Source organism: Felis catus, chromosome X, assembly GCF_018350175.1.
Source record: "Felis catus isolate Fca126 chromosome X, F.catus_Fca126_mat1.0, whole genome shotgun sequence".
Lineage (NCBI taxonomy): Eukaryota > Metazoa > Chordata > Mammalia > Carnivora > Felidae > Felis > Felis catus.
In genome coordinates, this window is record NC_058386.1 from 34,654,978 (window position 1) to 34,682,762 (window position 27,785).

A 27,785-nucleotide genomic window follows, 5' to 3' on the forward strand; every position below is an offset into this window, starting at 1 on the left:
ATTCCTGGGGACTTTATTAGCTCTATGTTGAACCTTCTCATTATAGCCCTAATGTTCTCTAGCCATTCTTTTACTTTTCCTATCACTTTATCTCACTGTACACTGTACATGATTTCTTTTTTTTTTTAATTTTTTTTTCAAAGTTTATTTATTTTGGGGACAGAGAGAGACAGAGCATGAACGGGGGAGGGGCAGAGAGAGAGGGAGACACAGAATCGGAAACAGGCTCCAGGCTCTGAGCCATCAGCCCAGAGCCCGACGCGGGGCTCGAGCTCCCGGACCGCGAGATCGTGACCTGGCTGAAGTCGGATGCTTAACCGACTACGCCACCCAGGCGCCCCATGTACGTGATTTCTTTAGCTCTATCTTGAAGTTCAGAAATTCCCTCCAGCTTTGTGTCTTATTCTGTTTCACTCATCCATTGAATTTTAATTTCATCTTTGTTTTTCATTTCCTGACATTATATTTGCTTCTTTTTTTTTAATACGTCCGCATTATTTTTTTACAGAACGTCATGTCCTTTCTTTGTGACTTGTACATCCTTTATTGATTTCATCATTTTAAACATATTTACAGTCTCCCTCAGTTGTTCTATTTCCCCAAGTTCTTGGTATGCTTATATTTTCATTTGCTTATTTGTTTTTCTGCTGACTCTTCTGCATGGTGAATCATGCCTTCAGATGGTTGGTGACGTGCTTTATTGTGACGTCATCTCTAGCAGGCTTTTGTAGGAGGTTGGATGGGAATCTTTTTCACTCTGTAATGTGGCAGCACCTGCTACCGACATGTTTTGCCTTTGCTTTCTAGGGCCAGACTTTATGTAATCTTATGGCTTGAGGAATTCCTATAGCATACATATGGGGTAAATGCAGACTCTCTAAGGCTTGGGATTCTCCTCACGAACTTTTTATTTACTACCTAGAGCTCTGGGAAAAGAAGATTCTTGCCACTGTCCTGAATGCATAGCAAAGTTGTCCAGTGCCCTTTTCATCCCCATAAGGTCTATGGGGATGCTCTATGCAAAGATCTTACTTTCAGGTCTCCTATTTTATGAGGGCCCACCACCATATTTTCTGATTCCACATCCATATTCAAACTCTAAGCCCTGGCTGCTCAAGTCTATATTCTTTCTGATAGCCCCCCCCCCCCCCGGATGCCACAGCATCAATTCATGGCCTTACTATGCTGGCTCATACTTGCATTTGATCCTGGCACCTTGGGAGTTTTACTTCCTTCATTTGCAGTCTGCACTAATTTTTGTCGTATTTTGTTACTACGCTTTACCAACTTTCTAGGTATTATTGTTACTGTCTGCCTAATTCATCCTCTCCACATGTAGACTAAGCACTTTGAGGGCATCATCGATGACAGATTCAATTCCACATTCCTCAAATCTAACAAAGTTCCTAGCACATAAGTAGGTGCTTGATAAATGCTTTTTTTAAAAGTATTTTTAAAAATATTTTTTAATGTTTTATTTATTTTTGAGACAGAGAGAGCCAGAGCATGAGCAGGGGAGGGGCAGAGAGAGAGGGAGACACAGAATCCAAAGCAGGCTCCAGGCTCCGAGCTGTGAGCACAGAGTCCGATGCGGGGCTCGAACTCACAAACCTTGAGATCATGACCTGAGCTGAAGTCGGACACTTAACCGACTGAGCCACCCAGGCACCCCGATGCTTTTTTTTTTTAATGTCTGAATGAATAAGTTCTACGTACCTGAGAAGCTCATGGTTTCCGAGGCATTGATTTACAATTAGTATTTCCTTGTGTGAAAGTTTTTCATTAATCCCCTTTGACCCAGTGTATCATGGAATCTAGATGTCGGCTTTGTAAGTTTGCATCCGCTCTCTCTATATTTTAGGACACAGCATTTTATCCACATACTTACTACACACATTCCAGCACTGCCTTCTTTAATTCTTATTACTGGTTAGTATACCATAATATGACAGTTAATTCTATTTCAGCTAAAAAGTAAATAATAACAAAAGCTTCTTCTGTCTGTAAGGAAGAGAAACCCACTCAAGCTAGCTTCAGGAATAAGGAATACACAAACCTTACAAAATCCCAACAGCAGGAAAGGGAGAACAGCAAGTCTGCTACAAACTGGGGCCAGGGATGGACACTCAGGAACTGAGGGTCTTAATCTCTTGGGAGCCACATGGTCTCTTTCCCTGTTGGGCTCTCTTTGTGAGTCTCGCCCAGGTGCCCTGTCCCTTCAGTGGGCTTCCTTCACTTACTCACTCTGTGCATAGCCTATGAGAGCCACTGCAGCTCCAACCGTGCAACCCCTTGCAGATTCAGCAGGCTTCTCAGCAGGGTACGGGCACAGGGGGTCTGTCTGATGGGTCCGAGTGGAGCATTTATGCTACCTAATTCGAGGGGGCCGCGGCTCTGCACAGAGACGCTGGAAGGTCTCAACAGGCAGTTACCGAATGATTGAATGAAAGAAGGTGTGTAGGAAAGTAACCTGAACCAATGGGGATGATCCAACAGGAAACCCTCGACGAGGATCCCGGCCCTGTTCCCAGCAGCAAGGAAGAGGCATGATTTCATCTGAATTAACACGTCAGCCTGACCCCATCCACTCCTGGGACCCTGAGCACATCCACCCCAAAACTTCAGAGCACCTGCTCCTGGAAAAGCGACAGTTGAGATGTAAGCCGTAGAATCAGAGACCGTTTAACAGGCTGGTACCCTGGAGGCTAGTGAGGGGCTTATTTCATTTTGCTTCATAGTTTGTTATTTGGGTAAATGTCTGTCTCCCCCAGTCAATGTTAACGTCCTTGAATGCCAGAAATTCGTCCCAGGTGACATCTGTGTCTCTCCAGCACCAAACACCTTGGACTTGACTAGCTGCGTGACTTCGAACAAGTTACTCCACTACTCTCTACCTCAGTTTCCTCATCTGTAGATAGGGGATAATAATAGTGCCTACCTCTAAAGGTTGTCATGGAGATTAAATAGCTAACACATGGCAAATAATTTAGAACTGTTCCTGGCACATAGTAAACTCCTAAGACATGTCAGCCGTTACTAATAGGTGTTATTTGCAGACCGAGTTGGATTTGTTAAGGCTTCTGAGACATCTATTGGCTGGTCTTCCTGTTGACTTTGCTGTTTATCTGCCGCATGTGGGACGGCTCTAAGTGCGCCGCGTCATGGGCCATATTGGCACCTGGAGGTCACTGTTGAGGACAGAAGCCGTGCCTGGTCAGAGCTGAGTCTCAGGCGAAGTGGCTGTCACTGAGTCCCAGGCCTGGGATCCAGGCTGGCCTGGGATCCAAGCCCTTCGTCACCTAAGGCTGCACCTTTATGCTGCCTGGAAGCTGTTCAGCTGCCTCTACGCAGGCGCACACACCCCCTGCCGCCTGCCCTTGCTCTTGTCACTCCCGTTGAGTCCCCAGGGCCTCTTTTGCCCTGTTCCCTGCCACCCCTTCCCCACATTAATAATCTTACATCTCTTGGCTCTCCTCTCTCCCTGCCTTCCCAGGTGACAAATAAGTCCCCTGACGGAGCTTCCACGTGAACGGGGGAGGGGAGAAGACTTTTTCTCCCTCACTAAGTTGCCTGCGTGCACGCTTACAGGAGCTGTTGGAAGATGCCTGCCTTGATCCTGCTCAAAGGAGCAGATCCTATGATCCCCATCTGTTTTAGGCTGCTTCTTCTGGAGGCAGAACCTGAGACTGAGACTTGGGTGCAGGGCTTTCATTTGAGAGGTGACCCCAAGAATCAGGAAAGAGGGATCAGGGAGAGGGAGGCAAGAAAGGAGAGAAAACGTGTGCTGAGGTCACTGCCACAGGCAACCGGGGTTTGCCCCTGCTGGGCCACCCCGAGAGGTATGTGCCATGCTTTTGGACTCGTCCACCCGAGAGAAGGGAGGCCGGCACATTTATCCCTGGCTTCCGTCCCTCCGTTGGCTGGAGATTGCCTCTTTGGGTGTTAACCTTGAACAGTACTTGTGCACTGCCCAAGAGGGCTGCTACAGCGTCAGAGAAGCCCTGGGTAGAAAGTGGAAAGACGAGAAGTCCATACCTGAGCGGGATGCTGCCGCGGGGACGTGAGTCTGAGCTCACAGGAAACCGACGGCCACTAGCTGAGGCTAGCCAGAGGATGTGACTCTGGGGACCGGTGTGTCCGACACCACACGGCAGGCCAGGTGAGAGGGGTGTGAGCGCCGGCATCACAGAGGCAGCGGCTAGGGCCCATCCTCCCCGTATAAGAGGAACCTGGCCGAAAATAGCCGGGAGCCTAGAAATAGCCCCCCTTACAGCACCACCACCTCCTCTCTGCTGTCTGCTCTTTCCGGAAGGACAACAGAGGCCCTAGCCTGTATCAAACACAGCTCCATCCCCACGGAGCACTGAAGCCTGATTTAAACACCGTGACACTGATGGATGACAGCCCGTCCAGCCCAGTCACAGAGTTTGGCCGGATTCTGGGCCGAAGCCCTCTGGTGGCCTCCCAGATTCCAGGGTTCTGCCTATGCTTTTGTGTCCCTTTTCGGCCAAACCAGCTCCCGACCGGGTTGGAGGAGCAGCAGAGGCGGCCGAAGGGTTCCTTCTGAACTGCTCATCGTTTCCCTTCCTCGGGGGATCAGGGAAACTTTAGGCTAGCCCACCAAGAGTCAAACAGGAGCCCCCTGATGGAAGCGATGGAAGGTCCTGTTTTATCAGTATAAGAGGCCTCAAGCTGGGTGACTGGAAACTGACATGCCTTCTATTTATTTACGAAATTTGTAACTGTGAAAATTAGCCTTAGAAGTTGTAGACCCATTACTATTAGCTTTATCGTCCTCCTAAGACATACCCGGAGGCACTCCTCCAGATTGAATCCTATTGTGCTTTGCAATAAACCCATAATTGATAATGCCACGGAGCTTTAATATGGATGGAGAAATGAAATCTAGAAAGTAAATACATTCAGCATTTTGCTAGCAGGCTGAATTTAAAACTGATTTTCTGAACCTACCAGGATTATTCCTCCTCAATAATGATTTAATTTGAGTGAGCCACCCTGAGAGCTTTGTGGGGGAGGGAGGGAGGGCAGGTACAGCCTGGTTTCTCACAGGGGCCCCTTAAAGAACTTTATCCTGCATTTTGCACCTGTAAGTTTGCGAAGATAAAATTAAACTCTGAAATTATACATGATGGACCAGTAAACAACACGGGCGCCCAGGTCCTGGCTGCTGTTCCAGTGTCCTGATGCGATCACTTGTCACTAACGCCGTCAGCAGAGGGGCGCTGATTCAGTTCGCTTCTACAAGGCGAGCAATTACACCGTGTTTCTACACGAGCCACACAGCAGCAGGGAGGGCCGGGTCAGGGGAGGGGAGGCTGCCTTCACGGCTGCTGGCCTGGAAAGAGCCACTCGGGCTGCAGTTGTTAGGAGAGCCTCCGTACGTGGTCCCTCGGGCTGCCTCTTAAAACGGAGCCCTGGTGGACCCCTGAGGAAATCCATTTTGCTTGCCTTCTAATAGACTCGCAGGGAAGCAGGAGACAGTCCAGATCGCCACCTTCTCTAGGTCACATTCCACCATAGAAAGTGTTGGCACTCAGCTCTCCATCAGACGGGAGAAGTAGTTAAAAGCGTGGATTCTGGAGCCAGTCTGCCTGGGCTACTTTCCCAGTTTTGTCACCTGCTAATGCTGTGGCTTTAGGACAATTGCAGAACTCCTCCGGACCTCGGTGCCTTGATTCGTACAAGCGGGGTGTTGAAGGCTCAGTTTCCCAGGAAGCCGACACTGAGGTGGAGAGGAGCATGCAGGAAGGTTGCTTTAGGGTGTACTCTTGGGATGGAAATGTGTGGAAGGGAAGGGAAGGGAAGGAAGCAGGGTGGGCCGAGGGAGAAGTCAGGATGTGATGGAATGTCATCAAAGGCCTCAGCCCACCTCACCTTCACCCCAGCCCTGGAACTGGGATGGGCCAGATTTGGGGTGCAGGGGTCTGGCCTTTATACCCCTGCATTGATCGGTCATCAGATGAGGGCTCCGGACTCCCTTTAACTGAGGCACTCCTGTAGAGGCTCATAGCCTGGGCCCATCTGAAGACAGCCCTCCCACCAACGAGGGAGGGAGAAATCCTTCATTTTGGAAGGCGGTGGGGTGGGGGGGCGTTGCATGACAATTTCTGCAGCACAGGATAAGTACATACTTTCCAAACTGGTGGCCTAATATGCATGAGGTTTTAGAACAGTGCCTGGAACAGGGTGGAGCCTGGGTGGCTCAGTTGGTTAGGCATTGGACTTCGGCTCAGGTCATGAGCTCATGGTTCGTGGGTTCAAACCCCGTGTCGGGCTCTGTGCTGAGAGCTCAGATCCTGGAGCCTGCTTCGGATTCTGTGTCGCCCTCTCTCTCTGCCCCTCCCCTGCTCGCTCTCTCTTCTCTCTCAAGAATAAACATTGAAAAAAAATTTTAGAACAGTGCCTGGAACAAAGTAGATGCTGTGAAAGTGTTAGTTATTTTTGTTAGAAGGCACTTGGGGCGCCTGGGTGGCTCAGTCCCTTAAGGGTCCAACTTTGGCTCAGGTCATGATCTCACAGTGCGTGAGTTTGGTTTGTGAGTTCGAGCCCCACGTCAGGCTCTGCACTGATAGTGCGGAGCCTGCTTGGGATTCTCTCTCTCTCCCTCTTTCTCTCTGCCCCTCCCCCACTTGCGCGCGCTCTCTCTCTCTCTCTCTCTCTCCTCCCCAAAGAAATAAATAAATAAACTTAAAAAAAAAAAAAAAGCACTTAGCCCTCTCCCCACTGGAAGGACCCATGTAATCGGCAATAGCGGTGGGTAATTTTGTGGGGTAAGAGTTTGAGAGGAAGCGTTGAGGGTGGCCGGCTTCTACTCTGACTTGAGCCAAGCCTACGTTTCTTCTTAATATTCGCGAGGAGAAGTGGGGTCTGTGTGTGGAGGCGGGAGAGTGGGGGGACTCACTATCCCAGATGACACCCTTCCTCAGCTGCCTCTGTGTAAAACAGCCAAATAGGCAATGGTAGTGTCTTTGTCTCCTCAGGCTGCCACAGTAAAATGCCACAGACTGGCGGGGGCTGAGGCAACACTTATTTTCTTGCAGTTCTGGAGGTTGGAAGTCCAAGATCAAGCTGTTGTCGGGGTAGATTTCTCCCGAGGCTTCTCTCCTTGGCCTGCAGACAGCCACCTTCTCGCTGTGTCCTCCCATGGGCTTCCCTCTGTGTGCACGCGCCCCTCGGGTCTCTCTGTGTGTCCACATTTCCTCTTCTCGCGAAGACCCCAGTCCTCTAGGGTTAGGGCCCACCCTGACCACCTCATTTTGACTTAATCACCTCTTTAAAGGCCCCATCTCTGACTACAGTCACATTCTGAGGTCCTGGGAGTTGGGACTCAACATAAGAATTTGGGAAGCTGGGACACCTGAGGGGCTCGGTCGGTTGAGCGTCCGACTCTTGGTTTCAGCCCGGATCATGATCTCACAGTTCTTGGGTTCGAGCCCCACATCGGGCTCTGTGCTGACAGTGGGGAGCCCGCTTGGGATTCTCCCTCTCCCTCTCCCTCTGGCCCTCCCCTGCTTGCTGTCTCTCTCCCTCTCTCAAAATAAATAAACAAACGTCACAATTCGGTCTGTGACTGGCAATTACATTCACCCCCACCCCCCCCACCCCCGTTTCCCGGATAGGGACGGCTCATTCCCCCCGGGGCTGTACTTCATCACCTCACTCTATCCCTCCTTCCCCCTGCCAAGTGCTGTCTGACTGTCCTGACTGTTTTAATTGTATTTTTACAGTGAAGAGACTTGTGGGGGCAGCTCTTCCATGGGGTATGGGTGACTTTTGTCGTAAGAGGATGACAAAACATTTTGGAGCTTCTGAGGATTTTGACTTATTGCCTAAATCCCACTGAGTGTTTGTTAAAATGCATATTCTGGTTCAGGAGGTGTGTCGGGGGAGCCTCAGATGCAGCCTTCCTAACCAGCTCCCAGGTGACCCTGACACTTCTGGCCCGCAGACCATGCTTGGAGGGGCAAGGGCCTAAACCACAGTTTTTACATTCAGGGTATCCCCTGTGATTCAGCATTCTGTGGCTACAGGAGCACCGTGTTCAGGCCATGAGGATCCCTCTCACAATGCCATGGGAGGTTTCCAGAACGCAACTTAGAGCCCACCCATCCTGTGGATCACCGTCTGGATCCCTCCTCTTCGGCGAAGGCTGGCGGTGGCGGGGCGGGGGGGGGGGGTGGTGGTGGTGGAGGGAACCTGGTCAGAGGGGAGCAAAGGCACGGGACAAGGCACAGAGTCTCTCAGCTAGGGGGGCTGTGGAGGATAGGTAAGGAGAGCTCAACCACTATTCCAATGGGAGGAGACCACAAGGGCTTCCAAGAACCATGTGGACCAAAAGCAGGTGTGGATACTGGGGACAAGCCAGGATGAGGCTGGGGGAAGAGCAGGGGGTGGGAGGAGCAAGCTGGCAATTACCTTGAATTTAAGGAGCACGAAGAGATGGACGTTACCCCGATGGTCGCCATGTTTGAAAAGCTTTGCAGCCAAGCTACCACTATTACGTAATAGTTCACTCATTTCCCCATTTTTATCCAACAAAGAACAATTAAATGATAAAACAGGGCTTCTGGTCAGCACCATCTGAAGTTGGCTGCTGTTTCTGCCAGAGTGGATATAATCCTAGCCCAAAGCAAAGGGATCTGGCCTGTTTGTTGCCTGAGGGCCTTCTCAGAGATAAACGTGTGGTTCTCCATTCGGATTATGGAAATACTGAAAGTAGTTGGCTTATTCCCATTACTTACCTCTTTAGGATCTTGGAGTCAAGAAATGTCAGGCTGATAGAACTGAATTAGTCCAAGGTTCATTTTACGGATGATGAAGGTTGTGCCCAGAGAAGTGAAGGGAGAACCCTTGGTCCATGTTGAGAAAGAGAGAGCAAGGCAATAATGGGCTGGACAGGACCAAAGACGGGCCAGACTCCTCCCCTGAGCCAAATGAAGGACACTTCTTTAAGCCCTATGTTTCTAGTTGCTAGAGGAAGGACATCATCTGGGATGAATTGGGTTCTTTAGACCACTATTAATAAAGCCTATGTGGACAAGGCAGAACCTGTGTGAGACTCTGGAAGAAAGACTTGGCCAGCACGGGTCCCTGCCCCAAGATCCCCAAATGGAGGGGTTAGGTTGGCAAGTTGGGGCTTGACTTGACATTGAACCCACCCCCAACCACATGGCCTCGGGGCACATAGCTCTAAAGGCTTTTCACTGTGTTCTTTCCAAGAGTTTTCTTGATATCAGCCCCAAATTCCACTCTCCGCCCACACACTTGCCCACCTCACCACTCATCTTTCATCCATCCACTGCCCTACAGCCATGTCCGATCCAGTGCTTACCACCCACCTGCCTGTTCATCCACTCTCCCAACGCATTTGCTTCCCATTTCGTGTCCATACGTGTGCTCACCATCTATCCAATCACATGCCCACTCTCTGCCCATCCACCCCTCCTAGTCACCATCCACCTAGCTGTTCACTCACCATCCCACCCGTCTCCCACCTACTTTTCTATCCTACCCATCACCTCTCCGCTCACCCATCCGTCCACCCACACACCACCCTCCCAGCATCCATCTATCTATCCATTTGTCTATGCATCTGGTTCTTTATTCGTTCAACATTTGTTGACAGATACAGTGGAGAGTGAGTTCCAGCTTACGTCCTTCAGACATTCACGGTTTAGTGTATGAAAATAATAGCCTCTGATAAACACTTCACTGGGGGGGAAAGAGCAGAAAGAATTAGTGGCTAACGCTGCCTGGAAGCATCAAGACAGATTCTCAGAAGAGGGCATTTGGGTTGGGTCTAGAAGACACCTGGAATCTCACCAGTCACTCCAGGTAGAGGGAACGCTCTACACAATGGCTTACGGGGTCTGAAGAATACGCTCAAGTTTGGGGAATGGCTGTAAGCGGCTGGGGTTAAGATGATGGGAATGGACAAAAGGCTGGTAAGAGATGAGATCGGATTGGCTACCTGGGACCGGTTTTGAGAAAGACTTTGCATCCCACGTCACGGAGGTTGAACTTCATGCCAAAAAGCCGGGGTCATCGATGTGCCAGGACCATGATTTGTGCTTCAGAGCAATCTCTGGTGACAGTCATTAAACTGAGATGGAGGGAAGAGACTAGAGGCAGAAACACCAGTTAGAAGATAATCGCATTACTCTGGAAAAGAGAGGACAGGGATCCGGCTGTGGGAGTGGCGATGACAAAATTTGAAAACAATTTGGGGGGGGGGGGTGAGTCGTTTGCATTAGTGGAACTGAGATTTCTACCGGGGGCTACGGAGCTGGTGGTGACATCACTTGCTGAGTTGGGGAGCTGAGCAGGAGGAACCAGGTGGCGCAGCCAGAGGAGAGAAGTCACCACCCGCGTCTTGCCTGAGCAGCATCCGGATGGATCGGGAGTACTGGAGGCACGTGGGTATTCAGCCCAGAGTTCAGAGGACGTGCCCTTCAGGTCATGGGTGTGGCTGTGGGTGTTAGGCCTATGCAGAAAGAGCAGAAGGACCACATAGAATGCTGGAGAAAGGAAAAAGCCCAGGTCAGATGCTAAAGAGAAGTCCGGAGGGATGACTATGTGAAGATACCGTTCAGCTTGGTAATTGTTGGGGCCTAACCCAGTTACCGTCGTTGCATAACAAATTAGCCAAAACGTAGTGCTTTCAAACAACAACAGTCATTTCATCATCCCTCACTGCTTAGAACAGGGCTCAGCAGAGACTGGCCGTCTCTGTTCCCGGCCTCGCCGGCAAGTCTCCCAGGCTAGAGGCTGGAATCATCTGGACAGTTCGTCCATCACATGTCTCGTGGTTGATGCTGGCTGCTGGCGGAGGCCTTAGGTGAACTGGCAGCCAGGGCACCTGCACGCGGCCTCCCCACGTGGCTTCTGGGCTTTCTCGCAGCGTGGTAGCTGGATCCCAAGAGTGAGCATCTCAAGAGAATCAGGTGGAAGCTGGACTGCCTTTTGTAACCCGGTCTCGAGGGTCCTATACCGTCGCTTCTGCCACAGTCACAGGCCAGCTCAGATGCAAGGAGAGGGAACGCCAACCCCACCTCTTTGGTAAAAGGAGTGTCAGTGGGACATTCTAAGAAGGGCGGGTGGGATGAAAGGTCTTGTTGTGGCCATGTTGGAGAATACGATCTGCCGCAGATCTCCAGGTTTCAGGGCGAGGTGGGGGGAAGAAGTCAGGCTGATACGGGTACAGAGTATAGAGCGATCAGGAAGTGGAGAGAGCGTGTCCCGTGTTTGTCTAGGTAGTTTGGCATCGAGAGGACACAGGGAGCGTCGAGGAGGAAGAGTTGGAGGCAAATGTTTATTTTAGGAAGAGGGGGAACTTCAATCTGTAGACAGGGAGAGACTGAAGAGATTAGAGAAGAAAAATAATTGATGGAACAAGTTCCCTGAGAAAGCCAGGAGAGACAGCGCGCCTCGCTGTGGCTCAGGCCTTGGGCCCTGGAGGCAGATCGCCCGGGGTTCAGATTCCTGCTTGGTCAGTCATGACCGGGTGGCCTCGAGTAAATCACATTCCTCTTTTCACCTGAATTCCCCCACCTTTAAAACTAATAATAGAGCAAACCTTTTCAAGCTGTTATAAATATTAAAGAAGATAAAATATTGGGATGGTGGCTGGCACAGAGTGAATCGCTGACTTCGTGATAGCTACACATGGCTAAGTATCAGGACTGGGGCAGCATGGTGGGGGGCGGGAGGGCTCTGTTCTCCACAAGGAGGAAGGAGTTATTCCTGGGGAGAAAACAGGGTACTTCAGAGACGAAAGCCGGGAAAAGGTAAAGTTTGAAGGCAAGGGGGATGGAATCTAGAGACTTGGTGCCTCAACTTGCCTCTGTTTTGGTGTTGCATTAGGATTATTAGGGCACTTGACAAGACTGAGGGAGCTGGAGGGGGGCGGGTTGTGAGCTTGAGGAGGGAAGGAAAGGAAGCTGCCGACCTAGGGAATGGAGGGGGTGGGGGCAGGGCAGTGTGGCGGTGGGGACGGGCATGGGAAATCGTAGGCCGGATAAGAGTTAGGCTGCCCCTTGTGGGTCACTCCATGGAGGTAGAATAAGACCAACTCGTAGTCTCCTTCTTGGACACAGCTGTGAGATTTTCCCCAACAGGGTGACTGGTACCAGGGAAGAGGAATTAGGAATTTGGATTGACCCGGGTGCTCGGGTGGGAAGACCATAGGGGAGGGTGCCGAGGATGCCGAGAAGGCCACAAAGCTTACGATCGCCAGTGCAACCCAAAGCCAATCTGAGAGGGAAGACAGGAGGGTATTGGCCTGGTGGCCAAGGGATGGGAGAAGAGGCGGAGCCTGGAGGTCCAGCGGACACAGGAGAGTTACATAAATGGAATGAAAGAGTGGGAAGATAGGAAACATTGGGTCAGGGAAGGAAACTTCCCGAGCTCAAGGCTTTCACGTGCACACAGATCTTTTTTTTTTTTTTTAATTTTTTTTTTAACATTTATTTATTTTTGAGACAGAGAGAGACAGAGCATGAATGGGGGAGGGGCAGAGAGAGAAGGAGACACAGAATCGGAAACAGGCTCCAGGCTCTGAGCCATTAGCCCAGAGCCTGACGCGGGGCTTGAACTCACAGACCGCGAGATCGTGACCTGGCTGAAGTCGGACGCTTAACCGACTGTGCCACCCAGGCGCCCCTCACGTGCACACAGATCTTGGCCAGGGAAGAGCTGTCCACCCGATGTAATTTGCTGTGGCCCTTGACTACCTCCTAGGGTTCTGCCTTGGCCTACTTCCTAGATGGCCTTTCTCAAGAAGTCCCCACCCACCCAACACACACACACACACACACACACACACACACACACACACACACTCAACTCGGCCTCACTCGTATCCTCTTGAGTTGTGTGTTACTGAGATTCCTGGTTAGAGTGTCCCACAAAATCCCTGGTGGCTGCTAAAACTCACCGCAGGAAGAAAGAAAGAAAGGCTGCAGAGTGTGGACGATAGTAAAGGGGTCCTCCGGGGCTGAAGCACCCACAGATCCTGGCCATGCTGCGTGACCCAGCCCCTTGGCGCCCCTAAGATCTGGCACATCCTACCCCGGGTGGTGTTGCCATAAAAACAACTTGAAAGAAAAACAAACCAAAAAAATGAGGAAGTTCACATTCATTAAAGCAAACATTTTCCCCTCCTTCTAAAATTAACTCTTTGACAAATCTTTCTTGGTGGTTGTGAAGAGAGGAGGGCAGGAAAAAAAAACAAAAACACAGTATTCTTTGGATTCAGGGTATACTTTCCCGTCCATGGGGTTAGCAAGTTTCTAAAATTATGGAATTCATTGCATGACTTAAATAATAACTACGGTAATGAAATCTCCCATTTGATGGCTTACCGCGTTTTAGACACAGTGACAAGCACTTTTCCCCTATTCCATTTAATTCTCACAACACTGCGCTGAGGTAGTTGTTAAAATTCTCAATTTACAGAGGAGGAAACAAAGCTTAGATTAAATAACTCAGGATGACACAGTAAGCGATCAAACTAAGACTTGAACCCAAGATAATCTGATCCCCTAAATCCGAGCCTACAATCATGATGGTACACGGAAAGTTTGGAAAAGAAGACAAATCATCCCCAAAGTACCATTGTGGCGACATAGTGTTTGGGTGTCTTTTCATCTTGCCTTTTTACGTGTTTTAATTTATGTGCATGTTTGTGAGTATGAATCTATGTAATTATCATAGACTGCTTTGAGCAAATTTCCCTCCTCCTTCCGGTTAACATTATGCGACGTTCCTTTTCCCCTGGTGCTATCTTGTCTTCCTAGCCATCATTTTTAATGTATTCATAGTTTCATCTGGTAAATGCACCACAATTTATTCCTATCAGCTCCTTGTAGCTGAAGGTTTAGATTTTGGTATTTGCCCTTGTGCCGCTATTCTGAGGCATACCGTGTTTTTCCTGTGCATATAGTGCATATCACTTCCTTCACTTAGAGGCGGAATCGCTGAGTCTAGGCATAGGAACATTTTTATGGATCTCAGTTTGTATTTACCAAATGCCTTCCCAACACACTTGCATTAATTGACGTTGTCATGGGCAACAATTGTACCACACCCTCAACGGCACGAGGTAAGATTTGGGGTGATTTGATTGGCGGGAAATGCTACCTCATTACTTTAATTTGCAGCTATTTCCTTACTAATGAGGCCATGGCATTCTTCTAAATGTTGGTGAACTGGTTATGTTTTCTCTTTGGTGAATTATCTGCTCACGCTCTTTGCCCATTGACTTCTTGGCAACCGAGCACTTTTCTTTTCTCCCCATTTTCTGATCTCTACGTAAGAAAGAACGTTGCTGCAAGTATTATATTAATGTTTTGTGCATATATATATATATATATATATACACATATATAGAAACAAATATTTTTAACTGTGAAGTTAAGCTGGTTGGTCTTTTTCCTTTCTGGACTGTTCTATCATTTGAACACATAGAAAGTTCTCCTTCCCCCTGAGACTTGCTAAATATATACTTCTATTTCCTTCTGCTTTTTCTATTAGATTTTTTAAAAAACACATGTCTCTCTTTTATCCACGTGATATCCTTGTGTGTCTATAATGAAAGGGGGTGACCAACTCTAAGGAAGACCACCAGCCCAAGCTTGAGCAATGAAATTCATAGATAATCCACCACCAGCACCATCGCGAAACAGAAACCAACTAATCTTTTCGAATTATTCCTCTGCTAAATCTTTCCAAAGAACTGATAGATTATGTCATAAAATTGACTGGGGAAAGTTTATTTCCCTTGTCCAGCCTTTGGGTGAAGGGCTGATAAACTGGGAAATGACTCAAAGGAGAGCAGACAAAGGGCCTAGGTAGCCCATAAACCGGTCAATAAACCCTCCTCTCCCCACTGATTGACAGGTACATATGCGGCTCCAAGCACCGAGGCGGGAACTCACTGGGATGACAGAGGCTGGTCGTCAGCCTTCACTTTCCTGGGCTTCTCTGCAGAATTTGCTACCGTTGCCCAGTTTCCAGGTCCGCCTCTTCCTGGAATGTGTCTTTGACCTTCTGTGTTTCTCTCCCCATTCTCTTGCCTTGGACAAATTCATCTGGTCACATGGCTTCGGTTCCCACCTACCTACTAATGATGGCAAAACCCACGTCTCCATCCCTCCAGCCACACCCAGGACATCCATCCGGAGATGGCCGACTGTGTTTCTGATCCCGTGGACCCCGAATGAGCCCACCATCCTGCCCTATCACCACCCCCAAAATAACCTCCTTCATGTCTTTCTGTCTCTTGGACACATTGGCTCAGGGAAGGGCCTCACTCTCCATCTGTAAAGGAAGAACCTTGGCGTCAGACACCCCCGACTTTCCGCGCTTTCCAGTGTACCCCTTCCAACCTCTCAAATCCTTCTTTGCCACCTTCTCACCACCACGTGGACTAGTCTTCAGACCGGCCTCCTCTCCCTGCCTTCAGGAATCCCTCAGGGACTTGCCTTAGCGAGATACACAGGGCCTTTTGTGATCGGGTCCCCGTCTTCTTCCCCCTTCGTATTTCTTTCCCCTCTTTCACTGGTATGCCACACAGGAGCCGGGTGACCGCGACTCCTCCGACTATACCATGATTTTGCACGTGCTGTTCTTACAGCCTGGAACGCCTTCTCCTGCCCTGTGGTCCTCATCTCCAAGCCTTTGCTGGTCTTCGGGTCTCCTTGGCCATCCCATGCCTGGATGGGATGCACGCTGTGAAGGTAGACATGAGACCCAGATGCTACCGGCCTGCCACTATCTCACCCCCTTGGAGCTCATCTTCGGGAACAGACCCATAATCTGCTGTGAGGTTCCCTCTAATGAAGGGAATGCTTGGTCTAAATCTAGGTCAGAAGTCTGGATAGAGTCTTCTTTTGCTTTTGAGGGCTTATTTGGGGGCTGTCTATTTGCGAGAAAGCCAAGATGAAAGTACATTTGATTTCCATTTCTTGAAAAAGAAAACTCACGTGTGTTTCGTGCTTCACACTTGGATGCTCTTTAGTATTCTTTGTAAGATTCTTTCTCCGGGGTGGCTTAGCTGAGCTGTGTGGCTCTCACATAAGCTGCGGGGCCAGACCTGCGTTTGCATGCATAATCAGAGCTGCCTGTCTGCCCTGGTCTCCCCAGCAGGCAGCTTCCTTGGGAGAAAGCTCGGGCTGCCCATGTAGATGTGGGTGGCATCTTCCCAGCTAGGAGGGCACCTGACTGCTCAAAACAGCACAGTTCCTGAATACCATTGTGGCCCCCACGCAGCCAAAGTGGGCCGGCGGGTCTGGAAACCTTGAACGCTCACTCATGTGGCGTTTATTGGGCACCTGCTACGGTGCAGAGCTTTGGAGATCCCTGTCTTAGTTTGGGCCGGCCCCTCCCCCCCCCCCCCCCGCCCCAAAGCAGACCCTGAGACAAGGTCTAAGAGACACAGATCATTTACTCAGGAGAATATATAGGAGGCACGAATGAAGGAATGGCCAAAGCGAGTCAGAAGGGGAAGAAAAGCCAATGACGGGTGCTTTAACAAGCAAGTTACCGCCGTGGGCAATGGGGCGCAGTCTCCCTGGGGACTTTCTGGGGCATGGCGTGGAACCTGCTGGGAATCCTATCTCCAGAGGCCAGGAAGCCTGGGGCATCAATCCACCAACACTCATCCTCTGGCCCCGGGCGTGTGCCTGCTTGCAGCACAACCAGTCCCTCAGGTGGCCCGGAAGCCAGGACAGGCAGGCTCTTCAGGTAGGAGGTTGTCAGTGGACCCTGAAGCTGCGCACCGAGGCCGTGGGCAACTCAGGTGGGTCAAGGCGGTGCAAGGACAGGGCATCAACAGGGTGCACTACAGATGAAGAGACGAATCAGGCATGGCACCTCGGCCCTCAAAGAGTTCACCACCTTGTGGGAAAGGCAAACAGGCCAACAATCTACCCATCGGCTGCCCGGACAAGCCTTGGCTCAGAGATCTACACAAACCGCACGGCGGCGTGTAGCTCGCCCCGGGCCGGGAGAGTTGGAAGAGGAGTGACATCTTCCAGGAGCGCGTGCTCTTGGGTCGAGGCTTGAAGGATGCATGTTCCTCAGGTACAGAGAGAGGAGCAATGCGCTTCAAGGAAGCCCTGAGCATGCGGGGCTTGTGCGGTGAAGCGCAGGCTGCGTGGTGTGGCCAAGGCTCTGGCGGCTTTACAGGGAGCAGGAGACCCGGCCAGAGTGTGGGCCGGGGCCAGATTGTAAAGGAACTCGATGATGCCGGGAGGCATTTGCATTGCAGCCCCCAGGAGGCAGTGGGGGGCCCATCAGTGTTTAAATAGTGACATGTTCCGAGCTTTAGAAAGCTCACTCAGAGAGGAGCTTGGAGGGTGGGTTGGATGGTGACAGGTGAAATTGGAGCCCAAGGATCATGATTGGGAGGCGTGTCAGTCAGGCTCCGGGAAGGAAACAGATGGCATTCTCGGAAGGAATGGAAGATTTCCCAGACAGCAGAGTCCCATGGCTACAGGAGAGGGCCACTGGACAGGAGCTGGGGGCTTAGGTAGAGGAAAGCAGCCGGGGCCAAGCTGGCCTGGGCAGGAGAGGCCAGGGAGCCCAGGGAATGAATTCTCCCATGTCCCTGCCTCCCACTCTCTTACCTCCTGCCAGAGATGCCCATTGGTTAAATCCAACCTGAAGCTGGATGGCAGCTTCCCAGGGGATGCATCCCGCAGAGGCCAGCCTTTCAGGGCTCAAAGCGGGGTGGAGAAGCCAAAGGGTGAGTCTGGAGGAGCAAACAGGGTATCCCAGCCCACGAGGTCCCTGCAATTGGCCGGGCCAGAGATGACAGCAGGTGAGGTCAGTGTTGAGGGGTCTGTGGCACCTTGAGGTAGAGGTGGTGAATGATCTAAGGACACCGAGCTTAAATTCCTGCCACCGAAGGATCATTTCTTAGGTGCTGATCTCCTTCTGATGAGCACATAACTTCTGAGAGGGGTGAGGCTTTGTCCCCTCTACTGAAATGCAGTGTCAGTAGAGCGTGGGGGCGGAGCCTGGATGAATCTTAGGAAAGATGGCCCCCGTGGGGAGGAGCCACCACAGATTTCCATGGAACCATATCGGAAGCTTGGTAGACAAAGGGCAGCAGGAGGCTAGGGACACGGCACAACCTGGCGACGAAAGGCTAAGGAACGGCCCTGGAGGAAGGGCCCTGGAGGAAGGCTTAGCCTGGGCTACAAGTGCCAAGGACTGATCTGTCCAGGAGTCCGTAGGATCACACAGAAAGAGGCCAGCTTCAGGAAGACCCGCCGCGGTACGCACACAGCGCTTGCCGCCACACACGGGGACAGTTATGCAAACATAGCCCCTCGGTGTCCATCTGGTAGGGCTGACATAACAAAGTACACAAACCGAGCGGCTTACACAACAATGCATTGTGACACGGCCCTGGAGGCCAGAAGTCCAAAATCAAGGTATAGGGGGGCTGTGTTTCTTCTGAGGGCACAAGGGAAGATCTGTTCCGGGCTTCTCCCCTGGCCTCCGATGGCTCCTTGACTGTGGCAGTGTAAGTCTAATCACGTGGTGTTTTCCCTGCGTGTGTCCATCGCTGTGTCCAAATTCTCCTTTTTCGTGAGGACGCCAGTCTCAGTGGATTGAGACCCACATCAATGACCTCATCTTAACTTAATCATCTGGGAAGACCCTCTTTCCAAATGAGGTCCTGCGGGTAAGGACATATCTTTCGGGGGGGATGCCGTTTGACTCACAACACCCACCCCCAACACTCACGTGGAGTTCGTGTGACCCAAAGGCCCAAGGAATCTTAGGGATATTGAGAGCATTATCTCAGCGGTCCTCCTGAGGGCCACGGACCGGAGGGCTGACATGAGTCCACAGGGAGAGGAGTCCTTCCTGGAGAGTTCCAAGAGAATTTTTTAAATCAACACACACAAAATACAGGCATAGAAATCCCTACTTGAATTTCAGATATCTGGAAACTGCAGAAGTAACACGGTATTGTTCGCGAGGTGCTCGAGTCGTGCCAGTGTCTAGGTTGGGTTCCCACCCAAGCGGACCCTGAAACAAGGATCTAGGCACAATAATTGGTTTGGGAAGTGATCCAGGAGGCACTGGGAGGGGCGGAGCAATGAGAGAGGGAAACGGGAAAGCCAGTAGAGGGTGAGCTAATAAGCATGTTACCGCGGTGGGCAACTGGTGCCCAGTGGGGGGCCCCTGAGAGACGGAGGGGAGCATGCCTGGGTGTGGAAGCTGGGGTTTTTATCCATGAACTCCCATATGTCACTGGTGGAGGGCCCCCCCTCACAGGGCCAGAGAAAACCCTCAGGCAGGAAGATGGAGAAGCCACTTGCTGAATGGGAGCTGACTGCGGTTCATCTCCAGGATGAGCCCAGGCCTGTGGGTGGGGCCCCAATAGCTTCTGCTGGCCCCGGGCCTGGTACTTGAACCTCAGCACAGGAACGTGGAGTAGGTTTTATGACCGTCATGTTGCAGATGAGGAAACTGAGGCTCAGGGGATTTAAAAGCATTCTAAAACTCACAGGTTAGTAAGTGGTTTATCCAGGATCACAATCCACTTGTATGGATCAGCCTACTCTTTTTTTTTTTTTTTTTTTTTTTTTTAGAGGGAGAATGAGACACAGTGAGGGAGTGAGTGGGGGAGAGGTGCAGAGAGAGAGAGAGAGAGGGAGAGAGAATCTTAAGCAGGTTCCACACTCAGTGCGGAGCCTGACACGGGGCTCAATCCCACAACCCTGAGATCATGACCTGAGCTGAAGTCAAAGAGTCAGACGCTCAACTGACTGAGCCACCCAGGCGCCCCTCCACCAGTCCTCTTAACCACAAACTATATAACTGTTCAACGAGTATGAGTTTTGTGTCATGTTCCCTAAAAAAGATGAGGCTTGTTTTTCTGAGTTGGGTCGGGACCTAATGTTGACACAAAGCAGAGACGCGGTGACCCCCCCCCCCCACCTCCCCCGGTAGACAGGCGACACCTGCATCGCCAGACTTTTGAATGTGAGCCTAATGATTTTGCATTTCTGCAGACAGTGCCCTGAGATGTGTTTCTGAGATGTGCTGGAGGGGAGAGGCCCCCGCCCAGACCCCTACCGAGGCCTGTGGGGGCTTGTGGCTCGCTGTGAGGAGCCAGGCCTGAGGGAGCCACACCCAAGTCCCCGCTGGCACCCATGTGCCCCCCCCACCTTTGTGAGCTCTCTGTTTTCCAGGCTTGCGGCTGCCCCCCCCCTTCCCAGCTGTTCGCCAGGCCTGGGGTGGCGGGGGAGACCCTGCCGAGGGGCCGCTTAAGTTTCTCACCACCTACCGCTGCGATGACATTCTCCCCTGGTTGGCGTGGAGTGACAGTGATAGATTAAACGCGCCAATTAAATTAGATCCTATTTTAAAGAGCTTGAGCTGGATTTACTTTTAATTATAGTGCTGTGCTCGCTGATGAGGTATTGTCGAGGACTTAACAATTGCTTGATTGTGCGTCCGAGTGCTCAGAGCGCCGTTTTCTGGGGATAACCCAGAGGAAGGGAGACGCAGGCAGGGAGGGAGAGAGAGGAAGATGACCCATCTCCACTGACAATCCGTGTCTCTTCCTCTCGTTTTCTGCTTTCTGCATCCCACGTTACCTAGGGATCGAATGAGCCCAGCGCAGGGTAGAGAAGCAGGCCAGTGGCTGTGGAGTCACACTGGCTTGGGGCCCCCATCCTGCCTCTGCCCCTCTTGACTGACTGTGTCACCCAGGATCAGGTAACTAACCTGTCCTGTGTGTTTCCCCTCAGTGATTCATTGATTCGTCTCGACAAGAATTTACTGAGCTTCTAGAATGTTCTGGCACTGTTCTAGGTGTTGGAAACAAGGCGGCGAACAAAACAGGCAAAATCCTCTGTCCGATGGGGCTCCCATTCTAGTGGTGGGGCTGCAGGGGAGGCAGTAACAAGCAGGGTAAAGGCATGAGGGCAGAGACCCTATTTTAGACAGCGGTCAGCGAAGGTCTCTCCGAGGGTGGCGTTGGAGCAAATTCCTGAAGCAAGCAAGGGACCGGGCCGTGTGGATATCTGGAGGAACAGCATTCTAGACCAAGGGAGGAGTGAATGCAAAGGCCCTCTCCCCCATCAGGTGATGTCCCCGCTGCCCTCTAGATCCTCTGCCATGCCCCCAGCTAAGCCCTGTCCATGTGGCCACCTCTCTCTGCCTCGAGAGAGGCGGGTCCTTTTTGTTAATGTTTATTTTTGAGAGAGCGCACATGAGTGGGGGAGGGGCAGGGAGAGAAGGACAGAGAGAATCCCAAGCAGGGCCCGCACTGTCAGCACAGAGCCCGAACCGGGGTTCAAACTCGTGAGCCGTGAGATCCTGACCTGAGCCGACGTCAGATGCTCAGCCGACTGAGCCACCCAGGTGCCCCGAGAGAGGTAGATTCTTAAGTCTTTGTGACCACCCTGCTGGGGTTCTAGTGGCTGGAGACACCGACCTACATACTTGTCTGGCTCAGGGAGGGAGCGCAGTCCCTGAGCACTGATTGTGTGACACATCCTGGCAGTCCCCTTTGAGGACACTACTTGTGGGGACCCGCCCGTTTGTCGTAATGGGAAAGAAAAGAAAGTTCAAAAGCCCACGAGCCAAGCTTACACTTGCCTTGGGCCACAAGTCCAGACGCTTCGATTTCGGTTCCTGCTTTGCCGACCATGTACAAATCACGTGAATCGGAGCAGATCTCTTGCCCCTCTGAGCTTCAGTTTCGTTGTCCGTAAACTATGAAAAGCGTCCATTGGGCGGTGCCTGTGGTAGCTTGTAGCTTCAGATGGGGGGGCAGGGGGCAAGACTTGGAGAATTGGAATCATGAAGAGGAAGAAGGGAAGACACTAGGAAAAGGTCAGAGAGAAGCCCCTGGGCATCGAGAGTTTTCAGAAATCTTTGTCATCAGCTTCGAGGTGACAGGCCCATCAGTGGCTGGGGTGGCACAGAAGTTCTTGCCCTGACCCCGTTTGGGTCCCCAGAAGCAGAACTGAGACAAAAGGAGTCAGGGGCGAGCAGTTTATCTGGGAGGTGACCCCCAGACACACCGAGAGGGAGAGTGGGGAGGTCAGACGGGGCGTCACCAAGCCGGCTGCCATTGCGGAGGGCGGGGGGGAGCATTGCGAGTCCTTGTAGAACATGTGCCTCAGACTTGCCCCGCCCGAGGGCAGGGAGCCGGGCATTCATACAGCCAGTCCCATCGCTCAGTGGTGGAGGGTTGCTCTGGGGCACCGGGAGGGGTGCGGGCCCTCAGCGGCATCGCGCAAAGTGCACTTCTAGGCTTGGGGGAGCCCTGAGGTAAAGGAACGAAGGCCCCGGTGGCGGAAAGTTGAGTGGCCTTCGTTAAAGTGAACACGGGCGCGACTCTCACAGCGGGACGCGTGCAGCCCCGGAAACAGCCATGCTCAGAGAGGGGACGAGCCTGGCAGATGGAGGGACCGGCTCTGTATGACGCCCCCTGCAGGGGACGCTGTCCCCTGACTGGCAGGAGAGAGTGGCTGGTGGAGTTGCCATGGCAACCGGTGCGCGCCCACCCAAGGACCCCCTGGTGATGGAAGAGACTGAGTGGAGACCAAGATTCCAGGGGGTGCGTCTCTATGGCGGCTGGCCAGAGCCAAAGAAAATAGGTTTTCCTTACCCTTGACGTTCTAGTTGTGACCCATATTACACACATGCGCACACGTACACACTCCTCCCCAAGCTGGTTGGGGCCCGGGGAAAACACCTGTCATAATGTTGTGCCGACTTGCCTTGTAAGCAGGAACAAGTGGGTGTCTCTGTTTTCCCCGCCACAAAATGATTCAGATGGTACCGGTTCCTTGGCCTCCATCGTGGGAGGCGGCGGCAAGGGCTGACGTAAGAGCGTCTGGGAGGCAGCTGGAGCATCTTGAAAGAAAGAGGTTGTCAAGAATGCCTGCTATGAAATGCTAAAGTTTTCCTTTTTTTTTTTTTTAAACTTGAAACCTTATGAGTGTTCACACTGCATGTAAGAGATTCCAAACCAGCAGCTGTTCTGAGACACGGAGCCATCCAGAGCCACTGACCACACTAAGTTTAGGTAAAAAAAAAAAAAAAAGAAGGAAGGAAGGAAGGAAGGAAGGAAGGAAGGAAGGAAGGAAGGAAGGAAGGAAAACGAAAAGAAATCCGAAAAGAAATCCGAATGAAAAAGATGTGCTCCTGACTTGTGGCCAGATTTCAGGTTGGATCTTAAAAGCTTCCTCTCTGGCCAGCTTCCTGCGCTGACCCCCAGGCTCACTTAGCTCTGGGCTGCTGTGTATTCCTTGCCATTAGATATTGAAAACAGGAAATTAAGGGGCCTGTCGGGGGATGGTAAAGCTTGAAACAACTTCAGAGAACAAGCTGATGAAGTCATAGATCTTATCTCCCTGCCTTTTCCATGTCAGGTTTCTTTAAAGATAAGGTAGTGAATCAAAATGTTCTGCCTTTTTTTTTTTTCAAGATGGAAGCAGAGGAGGATTTCTTTAATACCCCCTTCCCTCCCAGTGTTTCCAAAGATAACCAGATGAGAGAAATGCCTAGATCCTGGGCACGTGCATGTAAAATGCGATTACAGGACCATTTCCCCACGTTGGTCCCTGAGGGCTGGGGGGTGGGGAGGGGGGGAGGGATGCAGCTTGGGAGGGAGGGGGCAGCTAGCCACCGGGCCTGGTGTCATTGTTGTGGGTGATGATGTTTTCCTTGTCCTTGCTGGTTTATTAAGGCAGGGCTCAAGCCAGAGGGGACACTGTTGGCCTGTGGCCAGGCTGTGCCACAGAACTACATGAAGGTGACTGCCAGGGGCTGGAGGAAAGGGGAAAATGTGTGTGTGCGTCCTGCCTATAGGAGCGGATGCACATCCAGCAGGAACACCAGCTCCGTGGGCATATTCCTGAGGGCTGGGTTCCCCGGGCTGGGCTGCCGCGGGCAGTAGTGTTGCAGTGACAGTGGCTTGAAATAGGCCAGGAGGACGAGCGTGAGATGGGGGGTGAAAGCAAGAAGGCATCCGACCTGGCCTCTCTGGGCTGAGAGGGAAGCCCAGCCTGATGAGCCGTGAGTGCTGATGTTGAGGGGTGCAGGGAAGGTGGGAGGCAGGGCTGGGGTGACTCAAGGGTACCAGAGACCTTAGGGTGGACTGACTAAGGACACAGGCCTTGGGACCAGCAGACTTTGGTTCAAATCCAGTTCTGCCCCAGGCGTGTGACCCAAGCCTTGGATTTTGGTGGGTCTTTTTTTTTTTTTTTTTTTTTTTTTTTTTTGCTGGTGAAGTTGGTCAATGCGTGTATCGTTATGGAGATTAAACAAGTTAACTTTTTAAAAAGTGCTTGAGGCTGTGAACTGTGCAGGGTGCTGTGTGAGGAGGTATTTATGTAGTTCCAGCAAAACTGTGCTGGGGGGGGGGGGGCGCTGCCAGGTTAAAGGGAAAAAACACAAAGGAAAACACACTCAGCTTATTTATGAAACAGCTTCTATGGCCTTTTGGTGAACCTCGAGAACAATTTACATCTGGCAAAGCAAAACTGCCATGAGCAAGAGATTCTGGGTTTTGTGAACTGTTTGGGACAGCCCACTGGGAAAGGAGGCCCCTTGACTCTCTTAAGCAGTAGACACCTGGCCTTGGCCCTGCCCCACCCTGCCATGGGTGATGGATGTGGGTCAGGCCCTACAGAGGCCGGGCTTTCCTCCTGAGGCAATTAGCAAAGAGGAACTTGCAGGAAATGAAGTAAGACCAAGGGGTCTATGGGGTAAGAGGGACTAGGGAGGGATGACAAGGATAATACAGCAGCAGTCGGGGCAGGAGAGGTTGTACAGTACGCAACCTGCACAGCTGTACATAGGAGCCTGGGAGTGGGGATGTGAGAAGAAACAGAACAAATTAAAGAAGAAAAAAGGTGACAGGCAGGGCAGCAGAGTGGGACTCAGGGGACAGCTGCTCCAGGTTTGATTTCATGGGCAGCCCAAGAGCTGAAGGACTGCTGCTTTTGGAGTTCTTTCTTTGGCCCAAAAGTTTAGCGTAAATGAAGAAGCACAGGCTATATAGGCCGTGTGCTTGTCTCCAAGGCAGGAAAAAGAGCAGATGAATTGTATCCCAGAGACAGGGACGCAGCAGATGAGTTTACTGCCCTCTGCCCACCCCCCTCCTGCCCCCTGCCCCTCCCCTGGGAGCACCAGCCTGGAAGGAAGGTTCCTCCAAGTACCCTGCCATCTCTGTTCATGGGCCCCATGTTCCCCACCTCCCCCCCATCCCCCAGGCCCTGGCGAGCTCGCTTCTGATTCGGGCAGAGCTTCCTATGTTCACATCCACAGGTGGCTCTTGGCCTTTAAAACCCGCTTCCAGGTGAGGCCTTTGAATGGCATTCCCAAGCACTCCCGGGGGCCAGGCTCTTCTGGGTGCGGGGGGCGTGCTTGGGAACTTTAACACCCAGCTCAGGACACCGCCACCACCCATGTCCGGAGGGAGCCACGATGGCTCTTCAGTGTGAGGAGCAATGGGCTCCAACCTCTTCGTCAGTGATTCTCATCCCCACCCCCCCCCCAGCTTCCCATGAGCATCACCAGGGGGGCTGCACAAATTCTGTGCCCACTTTCCATCCTGAACCAATGGAATTAGAATCTCGAAGCATGGGGCCCGGGCATCTGTAGTTTTTAAAAGCTCTTCCAGGTGATTGTAACAACAACGGTTGAGAAATTCTCTAGGAACTTCCGTGACTCCAAGTAGCAAATCACATTGCTTCTCTGGGCCTCAGTTTACCCATCAGCAAAACCAGGGAATTGGGCTTTGTAGTCCTGTTCTAAGATTCTGCAAGTCTGCGACTGAGGAGCAGGTAAGACACCTGTATACCTATATGCACGAGTACATAGGCACTCAACACACACACACAGGCCACACGTTCCTTTCCTGATCTGCTCTGCAACCTTCATCTTGCCCCTCCCAACGTAAGAAATCCTTGAGCTCAACTACCTGCCCCCCCTCCTTCCCAAAAAGGGCTGTCAGAAAATTCCAGAAACATTTTAGGTAGAAGACCAAAGTCAGAAGTTCTGGGTCAGTAACAAAAGGGAGAGTTTGCTAAGAGAATTGAAGGCGTGGACATAGGTTCCCAGATTGGAAGTGGCCTGGAGGTCCCCTCCTACTCCTCTGATTGATCCTGAAGCAAGTAGTCTCTGGAAGGTGAAGTTAGTTGCCTAAGGTCACTCAGGTAGTTGGTGGCAGAGCCGGGACAGATTTAGGACCCAAGTGTGGTCACAGGACTTTCTGCATCAAGATGACTCCAAACGTGGCTTAAAATGCATGTTCCTGGGCTCCACCCCAGATCTAATGTGTCAGATTCTGTGTGTGTGTGCGAGGAGGGTAGGAATCTGATTTAAAAAAAAAATTTTTTTTAATGTTTATTTATTTTTGAGAGAGAGACAGAACGTGAGCAGGGGAGGGTCACAGAGGGGGAGACACAGATCTGAAGCAGGCTCCGGATCTGAGCTGTCAGCACAGAGCCCGACACGGGGCTTGAACTCACGAACTACAAGATCATGACCTGAGCCGAAGTCAGATGCCTAGCTGACTGAGCCACCCAGGCGCCCCAGGAATATGATTTTAAATCTGCTCCCCTGGTAAACCCAGAATGTTCTGCACTCTACCACTTTGATAGCAAGGAAACTGACGTGGTGCACCGGAGGCCAAGTGGCCCAGTGCCCTCTCTGCCCTTTCCCGTCAATCCTGAAACCCGGGGCAAGTGTTAAACTGCTAAGCCTTGGGGGCTGGAGATGCTCAGTGCACATCCCTCTCTCCTGGACAGCTGGGTGGCTCAGTGGCCCGGAATGGGGAGGCAGTAATGGGAGGAGACTGACCCAACTGTGCCCCAAACCCAGTGCCTGACTGGATGGCCTAAGGCCAGCCACATGGCCATTACCTCAGGCTCTCCCCGTCCAGAAGCCCACCGGAGGAGCGGCCGCCCCGAAGGGAATCCCAGTCAACATCTGCAGCCCAGCCTGTCAAGGACGGCAAGGCTAGTCCAGGGGTCCAGATGTGACACGGGCAAGACTGGCTTGTAGCCCAAGTCAGATGGGATGTCGTTGACTGTTCTGTGGCTCAGCAGATGTTAGATCTGCTGTTTTCTGACCCCGTCCCCACTGCAATCTGTCAGTGAAACTTTAAGCTCAAGGGCCCACGCCGCACCAGGCTTTGTTTGCAGAAGAGGGAGTGGCCATAATAATCACGGGTGGCACGAGCTAAGTGCCTGTTGTAGGCCAGGCTCTGTGCTGGGTGCTTTACAGGCATTTCCTTGTTGGATCCATATGGGTGTGGTAGGCAGGATAATATCCCTCCGGAGATGTCCGCGTCCAAATCCCCGGAACCTATGACTTTGCGGGTGTGATTAAGTTATGAGCCTTGAGATGGAGAGATTAACCTGCCTTGGCCGGGTGGGCCCAGTGCAATCACAAGGGTCCTTAATTGGGAGAGGCGGGAGGGTCAGAGTCCGAGGAGAAGAGAGGATGGAGGCAGATCAGCGACGACCCCAGATGCTACAGTGCTGGCCTCGAACATGAAGGAAGGGGCCACGCGCCAAGGAATATAGGGGACTTCTAGAAGCCTGGAAAGCCAGGAATCAGATTTTCCCCCTCTGGCCTCCAGGAGGAACACAGTACTGCCAGCGGCTTGATTTTAGCCCAGTGAGACCCGATTTGCAATTCTGACCCCCCCCCCCCCCCCCGCCGAACCGTAAGAGAATAAGCTTGTGTTGTGTTAAGTCACAGTTTGTGTTCTT